Here is an 11,182-nt window from a genome sequence, read left to right on the forward strand (position 1 = left end):
CCACCCAGGAGATGACCCGGGTGACTGCAAGCCAGGCACAGCTGTGTGTTGTGGTTGTGGCTCTGTGCACTGTGTCTTTTGGCCCCGTGAGCGTCCACACAGCACTCCCACAAGGTCCCTGCGTCCTGTGGAGACAGAGGCTTCGTGAGGTGTGTCCCTTGTCTGGGCACAGGACACTGGCCCACCGCACACGCAGGTGTGTCCAGCTGAGGCGCCACCTCCTGCCCACTAGGTGACCATGGCACGTTGCTTCACGGGAAAACACATCATGTGGGATTTAAGATGAGCCAAAAGGAATAAATGTCAGTGCACCTCCCAGCTTGAGAAAGAAAATATTAGCATAGCCAGTAGCCCCAGGCGCTGTTCCCAGACCCCCTTCACTCCTCTCCGAGGCGCCTGGACTGTTTATCACCCTCTAGACCTTGCTCTAGGGCTCAGTCTCGGACGCGGGGATCCCCCAATGACGTGGCGCCTTGGTCGTGGTGGGCTGGCTTCGGAATCCCCTCCTCCCTGCAGCAGAGGTGGCGCTGGGCCTCATGAGTTGCACGCAGCCTCAGGGGAACGTGTGGACCCGCCGTTCCCATTGCAGCTGCGATCACAGGCTGGGCTTGGGCCCAGTGGACCTGCGAGTCCATATTGGGCCCCAGGCACACTCGGGGGCCTTCAAGAGCCCAGCGGCCACACACCCTCTCTGCCGTCTGTCTCGGGAACTTCCCTGTGGACAGGCATAGGAGCCCAGTGCTGTGTTAGTCCTGCACCCAGCCCCCGGGCCCAGCGGGCTGTGCTGGTCCTCTCTGCTTCTCCTGACTTGCAGCACACCTTGGCTTGTTGGCCCCGCGGCTAATGTCACAGTTCAAGTCTCAGTGGTGTCTGGATCACTGGACAGGATTTCCTGGGCACCTGCCAAGTGCTGTCATGGTTGGGTTTTCAGCCAGGAGTGAGACAGTTGTTTTCAGCTTTCAGCCCTAGGTGGGTGGGCGGAGAAGACTCCATTGTCCGGCATCTGTAACCCTTATTGCAGACCTGTTCAGGTCTTATGTTTCCTCCTGGGTCTGTCCTGGTAGATCATTTCAAGGCATTTGGACATGGACGATTTTCAAAACTCCAGGCCGGGAGTTTTACTGAATGGTCGGTCCTCAGCTTGGATGCCTGGTATGCCTTCTTTATGGGATCATCTTCTTTACTCTGATGTGTGGCCTTTCGTGAAACTGTCTTTGGAGTACATTCCCTCAGTTTTTGTTTGTCTGAAAATGTCTCAGCTTCTCTCCCATTTCTGAAGGCTGGTCTTCCTAGAAGCACAAACCTTGTGGCGCAGCTGAAGGCTGCCCTCTGCCCTCTGCCCTGGGCAGGCTGCTCTGTGTGAGCATCCATTTTCTCTTGCTACGGTGATGAGTGACCAGGAAGTCAGAGGCTTAAAGCATCACAGCTTAGGATTTCATGGCGCTCGAGCCTGGAAATCAGAAGTGGCTACGACTGGGCGGGAATCTCAGTGTTGGCAGCCACCTGCCTTTCTGGAAGCTCGGGAGGAAACCTGCAGGCCTCCCATTCTTGATCCACACCTTCCTCCTCTAACGTCAGCAGTGACTGGCTGATCCTCCTCGCGCTCCAACCTGACTCCCAGTCTTCTGCCTGTTCTTCCACAGTAGAGGGCCCCACAGTCTGGGACGCTCTTTCCATCTAAGGGCAGTGAATTAACAGCTTTCATTCTGTTTGTTGCATTGGTCCCCCTTTGCTATGAAAGAGAACATTTGCAGGTTCTGGGTGCAGACGTCTTTTAGAGGCTGTTATTCTGTCCCCACAGTAGGTGATCTGAGTTGTGTCCTCTGGTTGCTATTAGCTTCTCCATCTTTTGTGGTTTTTCTTGGGGTGTTTAGGTATGTGTATTTCTTTCGTTTTAACTTGTTTTCGAAGTGTTATGTGCACACACAAACAAAAGACACGCGTGTATACAGTTGGAAGAATTGCTGATGCATTGGACACATCTGTGTCACCAGCACCCAGCACCCGCCCCCCAGGGTCACTCTTCCAAGTCAGGATAGTGCTGACCCCTGGGGGGCTCTGGGGAGCCCCATTTTTTTTGTTCTCGATGCTGGCGTACCTAAGAATGGACTTGTTCGGACGCAGTGCACAGTACGGTTTTCTTTTTACTCACCGCACTTAGAAATATAATGCCTGCTGAATATATAGATTTGTGTCCTATGAAAATCTTTCAGCCTTTCTTTGTAAAATATTGCGTCTTCCCTCAGTGGCCTTTTCAGTTGGATGTATGATATTAGATCTTTTCACTTTTCCTCCTTTTCTTCATCTCGCTTTCATTTCTTCCATCTTCTTTTCTGTACATGAAACATTCTGGGTACTTTTTCATATCTCTGGGTTCTAAGTCAGTGATTCTTTCTTCAGCTATATCTAATCTACCAGCGAGCTTTTATTTTGACATTGATTTTTTTTTTTTCTTCCATTTTCAAACATTCTATTTGGTCCTGCCTGATCGTCTCTGATAGCTTCTTGTTGCTTGCTTGTCCAGTTTTTATTCCCATCACTTATTTAAGTAAACATTTAATAATATTTATCCCAAGTCTGTGGCGGACAGTTCCAATATCTGGGATCTAATTCTGTTTGTTTTGGCTTCTGACTGTCATAAGTGGTCCTTTCCCACATACGTTGTGGTGACCTTTGATTGTGAGCTCATGTTCACATGAAGTTTATCTCTGGGAATCCTGAGAGCTGTCGTAGAGGATTCTCCCTGCAGAAATGTGTGTTTTGCTTTTGCCAAAATGACTTGCTGCTGCTAAGTCACTTCAGTCGTGTCCAACTCTGTGTGATCCCATAGACGGAAGCCCACCAGGTTCCCCTTCCCTGGGATTCTCCAGGCAAGAACACTGGAGTGGGTTGCCATTTCTTCTCCAATGTCTTGGGAGCCTCTTAATCTGAGACCACTTTAACCTATTCCAGGGAACCAGCCCAGGACACGCGCCCCTGGTGTGGTTTCTCCACACTGATGTAGGTGTTGGCCTCAGGGTAACCCCATGTTTGTGTTGCTTAATGCTCACAGCTTTGGTTTCAGCATCCGGGTTTTTGTTTAAGGGCCACTGGAGGTTTCTATAACCTTCTGTGAGGACACCACACGTTAAATGATCAGCTTTGCACACGCTCTGGTTATCTGGTGAATGTGGACGGCTGGAATAAGGCAACCACCATCTTATTCGAGGTCCAGGAAGCTGGAAACTGAACTCCCCCCGCCCCGCCACACACATACACACTCACACCTGCCTCGAATCAATTTGGTTTTCCAAATTGACCTGATTTGTGATCACTCTCCTCCTCGAAACCCTTCAAGTCTTTTGAAATTCCATTGACTTCTATGTCTTCATTTTTCTCTTTAGTTCCTCATGAGAAAAATGAAATCCTACTTGTGCCTATGAAGGAGATACTTATGCTTGATATTTTAAGAATAATACATTAAACATATGAGGTCATGTGCTTTGAGTACTTTTAGATTGAAAAACCTAGAAGCTAATGCCAGGTAGAGACCTAATGTTTAGGGGAATAAATGTCAGTGAGGATAGATTTTCTGGGCAGCAGGTGTGCGTTTCAAGCTGCCTCCCCGTAACCTTCCCTGAACAGTTGCTCATCCGTTGCACATCAATGGAGTTACCTTCCAGGGAGACTCTAAGAGCACCGGAAGCCCAGACTCCAGGCAGACTTGGCCTGGGCAGCCTCTGTCAGTACTTGCTTTCCCCTCCTGAAGGTTCCACACTGCATCAGATCACCCTCCGTCTGCTAGTGTGGGCGTCTTTCCAGTTTGCTCCGGTGCTGACCTCAGGGTGTAGGATAGGGGGCGCTCCCCATAGGATTCAGCTTCCCGAGTCCTTGTGTTCTTCAGCTTTGTGCTCAGAGTCCCTGGCGGGGATTTCCCTGCAAAATCTCATGCGGACTCTCATCCAGCATCTTGCATTGGTGCCAGCTGTGAGCACGCTGACATTTCAGTGAAGGTAAGTAGATGCAGGAACAGGACAGCTGTAAACAGAGAACCATGGTGCCGAATACGCTAGTCAATGGCTCTTTTAGGAGCTAAGAAAGTTTTGTTTTCCTGTACCTTATCTCTTGGGAGGTGCAAACCAGAGCAGGCTCACACTGGACACAGGGAAGGAACTGGTGCTCTGTGTCCTCATCCAGGAAAGTGTGGCTGTGGGTCATTACAAGACCAGACTCTGTCAGGTGACCAGCTCTTGGAATTCCCATTCTTCTTTCTTTTTAAAATTTGTTATCCGGAATCAAGTTGGAAGAGATTTCTGAAGAATGCACGCTCTTGAAAAATGAACTGGGGAGGGGCCGACAAGAGCTTGAAGCTTCAGAAAGGATGGAGGCTGCACAGAGGTAAGGGCCGTCTCAGTGGTCCCACCCCAACCACCCATTCCGGACACGGTTTGCTCATCGCAGAAGCAGCTCAGAGGGCATTACTGTAGAAAGTGGGATGTGTTCACAGATAACCTACGTTCCAGGAACAGTCAGCAGAGACCTGTGCTGCCCTCCGACCAGCATTAATGGGCACGGGTGGGCTCAGGCATCCTACAGAATACTCCAGAGCGTGTTCAACGGTCAGAGGAGGCATCCTGCATCCCTGTAGGGGCAAGAGGGCCTCTTAAAACCTTCCTGGGCCAGTAGAATCTGTTTGTTCTTGTCCTGATAATGGTTCCAGCTGTGCTTTTGTCCAAGGTTCATTCCTGGTCTGTTGATTTCAGTGTGTCAGCGTCAGGGGTCTAGGGCAGGGCACTGAGGCAGGAGCTGTGTATATTGTGGAGGATTATCTGTCAGTGGATTTCAGCTTTCACCATCAGGGCCTCATCTCAGAAGGGTTTGGATTTTCTTTTCTTTTCTCTTTTTTAATTTAAATGAGCTCAGCTCTAAACTGCCGAGGCTGTGGGATTGATTTGATAAAAAGGCCTGACGATTAAAGTGCAGAATCCAGAATGGATGGTCACCCAGCGATCACTTACTACGTTACAGCAATTCTGAAATCCGAAAGGTTTCTTCCCTCCAGGAACCATTTCCCCTAAGTTTGGTGCTGGGACCCTTTTGACAGCAGACGTCAGCAAATGTAAGGCTGTGTTGATCGTTATGCTTCTGGGTGTGAAGAGCACTCCCACGTGCTGGAGAGAGATTAACATGTGCTCTGCGGCTGAGGAATGTTGTGGAGGGTTTGTTCTTAGTGCTGGCAGGGTTCCTCTGGTTCCCAGGCTGGGATCCAACTGGACCAGTAGCAGTAACAGAGGACACTGACAGACCAGAGGCTGTAGGGTATCAAGAACAGGTGTGCAAACCAGCCACCACGGTGACCCTGAGCAAAGACTCATCAGTGATACTGTTAACTTTGCTTCTTTAACAGGAAGGAAATGGAGGTTTTAATGAGAGACAAGGAAAAGGCCTGCTCTGAGATGCAAGGGCTCTGAACCCAGGTTAAGTATTGACCCCTGGCGTGAAACTGAGGCCACCCTCCCTTTTCCATTGTTTGGAAATAATCTCAAACTTACAGAAAGGAAACAGAGACCATTTTAATGAAAGTTACAAGAGTTGCTGGCCCATCAGCTCCCTCCCACTCCAAGTTGGGAAATCAGTGTGGATATGATGGGTTGTGGCCCCCTCAGCCACAACCGGAACCTTGTGTGGTTTCAGTCTGCCTATCCTTGTTCTTAGGACCTGGCGCTTTTGAAGGTTATATGCAGTTGTTTTGGTGTGTCTAGAACTTCCTTATAATTGGATTCAGATTATGTGGGAATATCCCCTTCTCATTCCATCCTGTCCGGGGAATGCAAGCTTTAGTGACGTCCTTCAATTCGTGGTCAGGTGGTGTTGGCCAGGCTTCTTCACAGAGTTACTTTCCCCTTGGTGATTCCTGAGCATTTTATGGGAAAATCCCTTGATAGGATGTGAGTGTCCTGCTCTTCAGCTAACTCTCACCCAGTTGTCCTCCCTGTTTTATTCAATGGGTTGTCATATGTTACCATCGGTATTTATTTCCATGCTCAGTTGTTCCAGATTTGGCTAAAAAGAGCCCCTCGGTGTGAGTTCTGGGCCCTGGTCATTATCTGAGCACTTCCTTACTTTCTAGTGTCCCACGATAGTCCAGGTTCATCTGGTACTTCCCTTGCCCCAGCCCTGGAAGCAACCACATCTCCAAGGAATCCTTGGTGACTTTTAGCTCGGAATGGTACTTGGAGACCACTATTTGGGTACTGGGAGTGCTCACAGCTCCTGGGGCATCAGTGAGTCCAAATGTAGTTAGTGCATAGAATTAGGGAATGTGTATTTATTATGCTCACATGCATGTGGTTTCAGGTAAATTTGTTTCTACACCTCTTTACCAAAAATCATAAATTCAAACTCTACAATTCCCATATCACAGGGATGATTCTAGTTTTCTCTCTTTCTGTATTTATAACTTACGCCTCTCGCAGTGAAAACCCTGGTTTCCATCATCCTCAGTGGATGAAATTACTACGTGATCAGTCCCCTTTAGCCTGCACGTGAATGCCCTTGTCACTGTGTTTCAGCACTGCCCACCACACTGGTCTCCCTCTGCCCCATGAATAAAATGCTTTCTGCACTTGGTCTCACTGGCTGGCTTTTGTACCCAAGCACACAGCTTGAAGGGCTTCCCTTGTGACTCAGCTAGTAAAGAATCCACCTGCAGTGCGGGAGACCTGGGTTTGGTCCCTGGGTTGTGAAGATCCCCTCGAGAAAGGAAAGGCTACCCACTCCAGTATTCTGGCCTGGAGAATTTCATGGACTGTGTATAGTCCATGGGGTCGCAAGGAGTTGGACACGACTGAGCTTCTTTCACTTCACTTCACACAGCTTGGATGTGTCATTTTATTTTAAAAATTTTTTTAAATTGAAATTATTATTGATAATTGCAGGCTCACATGTGTTTATAAGAATATATTACAGAGAAATTCACTTGCTCCAGTTTCCCCCAGTGGTCACGTTTTATGAAACTTTAGCAGCAGCAGTAGTATAGTATCTGTGTTAGTTTGCCAGGGCTGCCATAACAAAGCAACACAGACTGAGGGGTTTACACTACAGAAGTTTGTTTCCTCACAGTTGTTGGAGTAAATCAATGACTCTCATACCTTACAAAAAGCTTTTTCGTCAAAGAAAACAACCTTTCTTAAAAAAAGAAACCTCTGCGTGGAACCGTGTTCTATAAAATGGAGACAGGTATAGAACCGTTTAGCTAAAGAGTGGCCAGAGCCCTTGCAGCTGTGACTTCTCTGTTCCTCAACCCTGCAGTGACCCCTGTGAGAACTTCCGCTTCTATGGGACATAATTCGGAAACCAACACTTTCGAGAGAATCCTTCTCACTAACACCTTTAGAATTAAATCTTGCTGGTACATTGTTTTCTTGTGTATAATTTTCTCACTTTCTGTGTTTTCGTTAAATGGACAAGTTTAAAGAAAATCACAGATGTGTTCTCCTTATTAACATTCGAGTCAAACTACTTCCTCCATTTGAACAGGATCCTCCCCTAGAAATCGAAATAAAGTCTCGGAAGTACATCTGTAGGCCAGGAGCTTTTAGGGGAGAAGATAGTAATCTTGTGGGTCATTCCAAGGATTATAGGTCATTCCCTAATTCTCTGAAATTATGTGTACTCGATAGACTGCTATTTACTGTACTTTGATCAGAATAATCTAAATAGCATTCCGTATATATGTTCTCTGTTATCTATAAGCAGAATAAGTAGGAATTCATTTTCTTTTATTTACGTGATTTTTTTCTTCTGAAGTAATCTTCAAATTAGGTCAAGTCTCTAAAAGTATTATTTAAAAGTCACATTTAATAAGTCATAAACATATAACTTGTTTATCTTAAAGATAAATACTTATTTCAGATGCGATAGGTGATGGACAGGATAGCTAGAGAACTAAGCGAAGGTATGTTGCCAAAACATATGAATTAAATTTAGACATTGATTTCTGAAATACACTGTAAACAATAAATGGCATCTCTTTCCATTGCTTGGATAACATGCTATGTTAAATATTTTTTTTTATACATAGCTAATGAAAAATGTGAAAGCATGAGCAGTCATAGTGAAAAATATCCTTCTTCCTCATTTATTCATCATGTACCATAGCTTGAAAAGCAATCTCTGAAGGTCTTTGTATTTCTTTTTATTTCTAGCTGTATCCTTCTACTTCCTCCATCCCTAGAGCTATCTTCCTACACCCTGACACTATTCTCAGAAAACGTGGAGTTCATCAACTTCTCAAGTGTCTGGTAGTGGGTAAGGCTAGGAAACCCAGACTCAAGCAGTCACGTTTATGTGGCTATAACTTGGTGGGTGACTTTAAAGTTTCTCTGTCACTGAATACGTCACCAGTTTATCTTTTCCCCTCAGGAAGTGCTCCAAACACCCACATCAATTTGGGTCCTGCCCAAGTAGTCGGCCTTATCTCTTTCCCCCCTTACTCTGCCCCTCAGCTCCGCATCTGACCAGCCAGACTGTGTGGGACCCACAGATTCCTTTCCTCACCTCCGGTCTTTGTCCGTGCTTCTCCCCTTCATCTCCTGCACTTCCTCCTGTCCTTCAGGCAGCTACATACATATCACCTCCACCAAAAAGCTGGCAGTATTGACACAAAGCCGGCTGCCCCTTCCCAGCGTTCCTTGTGCCATCTTTTATATCTTCGCATTTGTGACTCTGTGTGGAAATTGCCTGTTTGTCTGTTTTTCCAGTTAAGGGCATATCATTTTTTATATCATGAAAATGACTGGGTCACCTTCATCTTGTAATTCCAGTGCTTGTCACAGAACATTTGCACATAGTTATTGAGTGAATGAATGAAGAGTGAGAAAACCAGGAGCTCTGATACTCAGCCCCACATGCGACCATGAGCAGATTATAAAATTGTAATCGTGATCAGTATTTTGTGTTGTGTCATCTGTAGATATATTTCATTTTTCAGGATACTAGGAAAGGTCTCAGGGTTTTTTTTTTTTTTTTTCTTTTCTTTTCTTTTACTAATCTTAGTTAGCCCAAGTATTTTAGTTTAAAAATATAATTCTTTCCTTCTCTTTCAGTTGATGCTCAGTTTGCATCTGATGCCTTTAGAGTGTCTTCTCGAGGATCTACAGATGGGTCAAATGCGTGATGACCCAGTTTTGTAAACAGAAGAACAAGATACACAGATTTGGAAGGAAAAACACATGATTTAGAAAGATAAATAGTAAAAGTTTCCCTACTGGCCTGTTTCCAGGACGTTTCATTATTTCCCATTAAACATGATGAGCAAATCTTTCTTAAAGGAAAATATTTTTGTATTATGTGCGCATGATGAAACTTTATATAGCATTTTAAGTGATGTTTCTCTGCATCTAACTTACGTTTTAGCAGATTTAAGCATCAGCACTGTTGAGTTTCCATAGGCTAAGTGGTAGTGTTAGACAATCATGTCTGACTCTGTGCGACCCCGTGGACTGTAGCCCACCAGGTTCCTCTGTCCATGGAATTCTTCAGGCAAGAATACTGGAGTGGGAAGCCATTCCCTTCTCCAGGGGATCTTCCAGACTCTGGGATCAAACCCAGGTCACCAGCATTGCAGGTGGATTCTTTACCATTTTATCCACTCGGGACGCCCTTTACAAACTCAAACTGAGCCCTAATACCAGCTGTTTAAACAGCACCCACCCAACCAGACTTGTCATGAATATTTAGTGGTGTTGACTGGTAGCATTTTTTTTTTTTTAATTTTCCAGTTTTTATCACTATATATAGACCCAAAGATTTAGATACTGCTGTATGGCTCCCATCAAAGTTTTGATGTATTACATTTGTTAATAGTGGCATAAAACTTAGCAGCAGCGGCAGCATAGTAAGTCGCTTCAGTCGTGTCCGACTCCGTGCGACCCCATAGACGGCAGCCCACCAGGCTCCCCTGTCCCTGGGATTCTCCAGGCAAGAACACTGGAGTGGGTTGCCATTTCCTTCTCCAATGCAGGAAAGTGAAAGTGAAGTCGCTCAGTCGTGTCCGACTCCGTGCAACCCAGTAGATGGCAGCCCACCAGGCTCCCCTATCCCTGGGATTCTCCAGGCAAGAACACTGGAGTGGGTTGCCATTTCCTTCTCAAATGCGTGAAAGTGAAGTTGCCCAGCCGTGTCCGACTCTTAGCGACCCCATAAGCTGCAGCCCACCAGGCTCCTCTGTCCATGGGATTTTCCAGGCAAGAGTACTGGAGTGGGGTGCCATTGCCTTCTCTGAAAACTTACTATCAGTTCAGTTCAGTTCAGTTCAGTCGCTCAGTCGTGTCCGACTCTCCGCGACCCCATGAATCACAGCACGCCAGGCCTCCCTGTCCATCACCAACTCCCGGAGTACACTCAAACTCATGTCCACAGAGTCGGTGATGCCATCCAGCCATCTCATTCTCCGTCGTCCCCTTCTCCTCCCGCCCCCAACCTTTCCCAGCATCAGAGTCTTTTCCAGTGAGTCAACTCGTCGCATGAGGTGGCCAAAGTATTGGAGTTTCAGCTTTAGCATCAGTCCCTCCAATGAACATCCAGGATTGATCTCCTCTAGAATGGACTGGTTGGATCTCCTTGCAGTATAAGGGACTCTCAAGAGTCTTCTCCAACACCACAGTTCAAAAGCATCGATTCTTCGGCGATCAGCTTTCTTCACAGTCCAACTCTCACATCCATACATGACCACGGGAAAAACCATTGCCTTGACTAGACGGACCTTGGTCGGCAAAGTAATGTCTCTGCTTTTTAATATACTATCAAGGTTGGTCATAACTTTCCTTCCAAGGAGCAAGCGTCTTTTAATTTCATGGCTGCAATCAGCATCTGCAGTGATTTTGGAGCCCAAAAAAACAAAGTCTGACACTGTTTCCACTGTTTTTCCATCTATTTCCCATGAAGTGATGGGACCAGATGCCATGATCTTTGTTTTCTGAATGTTGAGCTTCAAGCCAACCTTTTCACTCTCCTCTTTCACTTTCATCAAGAGGCTTTTGAGTTCCTCTTCACTTTCTGCCATAAGGGTAGTGTCATCTGCATATCTGAGGTTATTGATATTTCTCCCAGCAATCTTGATTCCAGCTTGTGCTTCTTCCAGCCCAGCGTTCCTCATGATGTACTCTGCATATAAGTTAAATAAGCAAGGTGACAATATACA

General features: G+C 46.3%; 1 long non-coding RNA gene across 1 annotated transcript; it reads left to right on the top strand.

The window, feature by feature from the left end:
• The first annotated feature begins 2,561 nt into the window (after positions 1 to 2,561).
• On the top strand, positions 2,562 to 10,474 carry LOC148774608 (uncharacterized). Its single transcript, XR_016035427.1, has 3 exons — positions 2,562 to 4,377; positions 5,387 to 7,936; positions 9,087 to 10,474. It is a non-coding gene; the product is annotated as an uncharacterized LOC148774608 (long non-coding RNA).
• Positions 10,475 to 11,182: the final 708 nt, after the last annotated feature.

The sequence above is a fragment of the Moschus berezovskii genome, chromosome 20 (genome assembly GCF_049115385.1).
Source record: "Moschus berezovskii isolate FMDL1 chromosome 20, NW_MosBer_1.0, whole genome shotgun sequence".
Lineage (NCBI taxonomy): Eukaryota > Metazoa > Chordata > Mammalia > Artiodactyla > Moschidae > Moschus > Moschus berezovskii.